Source organism: Gopherus flavomarginatus, chromosome 7 (assembly GCF_025201925.1).
Source record: "Gopherus flavomarginatus isolate rGopFla2 chromosome 7, rGopFla2.mat.asm, whole genome shotgun sequence".
Taxonomy (NCBI): Eukaryota; Metazoa; Chordata; order Testudines; family Testudinidae; genus Gopherus; species Gopherus flavomarginatus.
This window is the reverse complement of record NC_066623.1, coordinates 89,837,292-89,843,146: the sequence shown is the minus strand read 5'-3', so window position 1 is coordinate 89,843,146 and position 5,855 is coordinate 89,837,292.

Below are 5,855 nucleotides of genomic sequence, written 5' to 3'. Positions count from 1 at the left end.
ACCTTTATTTGGTGCAATCGGATCCATACCAAAATGCAATAATGATAACTGCAAAGTACCCTTCAGAAGTAGACCAAGGCTCCTTCATCTTTGGCTCTGATGCATTAGTCCTATCCTAAGATGTACTGAATGCACGAGGGAGGGAGGAGGATCACACTATCTTCCCTTCAGTGTGGTGACAAAAGCTTAACAAAGTTTCCCTCTGCATGCCCTCCTGCCCCTTAGCATGGTGACTTCCTGAAAGTGTCTGAAGCCACCAGCTCTGGATGTAGTTCAGATTTTACATGGGAGCGGATTATAATGAGTTATTATGAGAGTAAAAATGGCAGATAATTTGTAATACAAATAATAGAGTAGCAATAATTATGTGACTAGGCAACAAAATGACAACTGAAATTCAACAATGACAAGTGCAAAGTAATACACATTGGGAAGAACTATCCTAACTACACCTCTGTGCTCAATGAGCAGCTGCAGACAAAAAGGTTAACAGGATATTAAGAAATATTAGGAAAGAGAAAAAATAAGACAGAAAATATAATATGAGTCAACTGTGTAACACTGCTGCTGCAAAAAATAGCAAACAGCATTCTGCGGTGTATCAGCAGGAGTGTTGTAAGCAAGACACAAGAAGTAATTCTTCCGCTCTACTCCACGTCAATAAGGCCTCAGCTGAAATATTGTGTCCAGTTCTGGGCACCATATATCAAGAAAGATGTGGACAAATTGAAGAAAGTCCAGAGGAGAGCAACAAAAAAGATTAAAGGTCTAGACAACATAATTTACAAGAAAAGATTGGAAAAAATTGGTTTGTTTAGTCTAGAGAAGAGTGAGAGTGGACATGATAACAGTTTTCAAGTACGTAAAAGATTGTTATGAGGAGGAAGGTGAAAAATGTTTCTTATCCTTTGAGGATAGGACAAGAAGCAATGGCCTTAAACTGTAGCAAGGGAAGTTTAGGTTGGACATGAGGGAAAAAAAGCACTGGAACAAATTTCCTAGGGAGGTGATGGAATCTCCATCATTTGAGGTTTTCAAAAACAAGTTAGATGAACATCTGTTAGGAATGGTCTAGTTATTACTTAGTCCTGCCTTGAGTGTAGGGGATGGGACTAGATGACCAATGGAGGTCCCTTCCAGTCCTACACTTCTATTTTTCCATAATGACACTAAAGGAATCCCTGGTATGCCCACATCTTGCATACTTTGTTCACTTCTAGTCATACCTTTTTTGATATAGGACAGTGGAGCTAGAAAAGACTTAGAGAAGGGCAACAATGATGATCAAGTTATGGAACAACTTCCATACGAGGAGAAACTGAACTTATTAGGACTGTTCAGCATAGAAAAGAGATGCCTGGGGGAGGATATGATAGAAGTCTATAATACGAATGGTGTGGAGAAAGTGTTATTTACCCTTGCACACATTACAAAAAGCTGGTGTCACCAGATGAAATTTATAGGCAGGAGGTTTAATACAAACAAGAGGGAGTACTTATTCACACAATTAGCTTGTGGAACAACACTCTTCCTAACACTGAGCACATCCATCTCAAAGTCTCATAAATGGGATCATCATGATCATCAGTCTGATCTCCTGTACTTTGCAGGCCATAGAATCTCACCCACCCACATCTGTAATAGACCCCTAACCTCTGGCTGAGTTACTGAAGTCCACAAATCATGATTTAAAGACTTCAAGTTACAAAGAATCTACCATTTACACTAGTTTAAACCTGCTTCTTCCTCTCCTTTTGACACAGATGTCCTTTCTGTAGCTCTTTGTACATGGATGGTATGTCTACACTGCAAATCTCCCAGGCTGGATAGACAGACCATGCTAGCAAGGCTCATGCTAGCATGCTAAAAATAGCAATGTGGATATTGCAGCTCCAGCGGAGACTCAGGCTAGCCACCCAAGCTCAGATCCAGGTGTTTAGGTCGGCTTGAGAGCCCGAGCTGCAACCCAAGCCACAATGTCCGCTCTGCTATTTTCAATATGCTAGCTCAAGTGGAGCTATCATGAGTCTGCCTACTCAGGCTGGGAGGCTCGCTTGCTTCCAGCAGTGGTGCAGAGAATGCCAGAGTCAGGGTTTCTTAGGATTTGAAATAAAAAAGTTTAACTTCAATTGTCAAAACATAGCACAGAATTCTAAAAAAATAATTCCTCTCATTCTCAAGCTAACATTCATCTTCTTGAGTACCTTATAATTATATCAACAGTGAACCCTGGGAAAAGCACAATCTAATGATCAAAAGAAGGAAAAAATGAGGATCACTTTGTGTAAATTGTTAAATATTGCACTTTCTCTCAGGATTTTAACCTTCCGAGATTATTATGTACAACTGAACATTGATTGAAAAACACTTAGGGAAGCCTATTCATTTAGAGTATAGTATTGTAGCTGTATTTAAAATTCCTGCAGCACTCTAGAGTACGGGCTGCAGAATTTTTTCTCCAAAGTACCTAATGTGAGCATAAGTATATTTATATTTCAGTCGGTGTGAATAAACTCAACTAATTCTCCATTCCAAGACAATATGGCACTTTTTCTAATAGCAATTGTCTGTTACAGCTATCCCCCTATTCCATTTTGTTTCTTACAGCTGTCCCCATACTCCATTTTGTTTTTGTTCTCCTCCTGTGACCGCCCGTCCCTGGCTGTTAAGTTGTTTACCAGGGCCACTGCCCTTCTCAAAGGGAGGGCCCCTTAAGTTGTTTACCAAGAGCCATTGCCCTTCTCAAAGGGATGGCCACTTGTGCTGCATGCTAAGTGGGACCACTGCCCTGTTCAAAGGGTTAGTCCTGTTATCACCTTGTTGAACCTGGGCTTGGTGTAGGGCAGGCAATGTTCAGAGCTTCAAGATCTATTGTGTTTTTAAGATCCTGGGCATGAGTCATAGGCCTCATGTGCTTTTGAGTCACCTATTGCACAGGACTCTGCCCAGGCATGTCTCAGAGCTCACCTGCAGTTTTTCCCTGTGCCTCCTCCCCTGTGACAGAGGGAGCCTATCAGGATCACTGGCGGGAAACTGCCTAAGTTTGCCTTTAAAAACAGACATTTTTGAAACAAACATCAGAAAGGTTCCTGCATTGCTGCCTGGTCTGATTAGCCAGGGGTTTTGGGGGGGTCCTTTCTCCACTCTCGTTTTATTTTTGAGCGTATCCCCGGTTTTTAACCCCCCCCCCAAAGAACGAATTGCTACTTGAGAGTCTCCTGATTATCAAGACCCTACCAAGCCCTCCTTGCTTCTTCTGATGTTACTGCTGCTTCTGCCTTTGCTGCTGCCTTGGGGACTGGTAAGAATCCCTCTGGAAAACTTTCCATACTTTTATTTTATTACTGTAGCTGCTGGCTCTGTTTCCCTAGCACACAAACTCAAGCTAAACCTTGGGCTGTGTCTTAAAACCTCCCTTAAACTCTGCAGCGCTTTGCTGCTAAAAATAAGCTTGTGCCGCTGCTAAGCTCTGCTCCCTGCTTTCAGCTGTATCCACTGCTGCAGCCACCATCCCTTGGCTTCCTTGGGGGCTGCCTTGGGAGCTGTATCCTGGGCACATACCACTCTGCCCTCTGTGACTTCCCCATAGCATAAGGTGCACCGTAGGTTTTGCTTTTTAGTTTAATAAGTCATAGTTTGCTAAGATTGTAGTGTTTGTAAGTTTCACCTGCCTCGTTATAGTTTGCTGCTTTGTTGCTCTGTATAGTTGCTTGTTATAGTTTGCTTAGAATTGTGATATTTGTTGTTTTGCCTAGTCGTTGATTAAGATAGATTTTAAAAAGCCATTGCCTGGTTGTATTCTGTACCTGTTTTATTACTTTGTATAAGCTGCTTGTAATTTATATAAGTTTGATTAAGTTAGAGGATAGATAAGGTTTTTACTGCTTGAATTCGTCTTCCCGCTGTCCCAATCTCTCCCTGAACTTTCCTGTGTCTGTTTTCCCCCCGCTCCAATCTCCCCCTCTGTGTACTTCTCCGTGTCTCCCTGTTGTAACCCCTTGCTGCTTCCTTCCCCTCCCCCCCGTGTAACTTCCCAAACCCTTTGCCGCTTCTTTCCCTTTTTTTTTTGGGTGTCCCTCTAGCCCTTCTTTACACCTCTCTGCTGCCTCTCCCTGTATCCCCTGTTTCCGTGCCTCCGGTGCCCCTCCCCTACCGAAGATCACCATCACACTGCTCCGTTTGTCTTCACCCCGCTGCTCCAGCAACTTCCCTGAAGTGCTCTCCGCTGTTGCAACCTGCTTCTTCCCTCAGCCGTCTCCCCATTCTCCACGTGCCTTCCCATCGCTTACACGTTCAGCACCCTCCCCTCTTGCTGCTCCCAGACTCCCCTTAAGTGCGCTCCAGCTGCTCTTGTCTCCCGTACCTCCAGCCCGCAGGCTCCTGAAGACTGCTGCTCTGGGCTTCACCCCACAGGGCTTCAGAGTCTCTCGCTGCTTGCAGCTGCACTCTCCTCTCGTCAGATACCACTAATCACTCACTCCCCTCCCCCCTCCTGTTTCTTGACCCAGCTTTTAGGTACACTCTTGCTATCACAGCCTCACAAATTAAGTCAGTAATTTTCTACATTGCATAATTTCACTTATCACCCATATTGTATTATTGCACTATAACTCACATTTTACTTGTGGTTATAATACCCCATTAGTTGCCTCCATTTTTCTAATATACTTTGTATACTATTTTTATATAGAAGCTACCATTTTATTTTGCATTTTCTTTTGGGTACGTTTTCCATTCCACACTGTATCTAGAGTTGTTCCTATATAAGGTTAAGTCACTTATTGACTGTACTGTATCCCATTGTGCTGAACCCCACTTACTGTACCCCACTGTTAAAACTCCCTACGCTGTTCAGTAAGAAGAACCCCCCCATCATTGTCTATTGTAAACACCTTATACACCCCATCCCATCGCATTTCATTGTTAAATTCCCACCACTTCCTTTTCCCTTTAATAAAGAAATTAATTGGCACCCCACCTGTGTGGTAATTGCTCCCCAAGATCCCATATACCTGCAGGCAGGGACAGCAATAATTGATGTAAGTAATCCACTTGCTGTATACTGAGTGAGGCCTTCATTCTGTTGTCTCAGTAAAACAATATTAATGCAAGTATATGATGTTTGTAATAGATAATTTACTTCAGAGAAAACTTTCATTCTTCTCTATGTGGGTCTGTGAAACGCACTGTCCTGAATATTTCTAAGACAAGCTCCCTAAATTTGTGAGGAAACATGATGGATTTCATTAGATAATTCTTAATTTTGTCCATGTCCTGAAAGATCCATTGTGCAGGAGGTGGGAGGGAGGGGGAGTGAACTGTGGATGGCTTGTAGCAAAGAAAATAGTTTTAGTAGCCTGTGGAGTTTGTGGCCTTTTCTTCCCCTTGGGACACTGCAGACAGACAAACCACAAAAATATGATCTAGCTTTTGATTATGCTGATGGAAGAGGCTACTGAGTGGGTCAAAAGCAGGAAGGCCTTCTTTAATATGTGAGGAAGTAACAGGATTAGGTGAAATTGACTTTGCTGTGTTCGCAAACTTTTTTTAAAAAAAAATTAGATGTTCTGGGGAACTGAAACCCTTTAGGTGTAGCCAAGAGTGCAGAAGGAAGGTGGCTTTGTATTTTCTAAGAATAATGAAACCCAAGAGCTGCAGCCAAATTTTGTAGAGGATTCTAAATGTTGTTTAGGGGCAAAGATTACTGAATGAATAACCAGTAGTTGTTTGTCATCTCTCCAAAGCCCCACTGCAAAAAGAAAGTACTGAATAGTTCTAATTTTTTTTCTTATCTCTTTCTTTCAGATCAAGTGAAGCAGAATATAGTTAAAGGCTTGATTTCCACTGAAATTGTC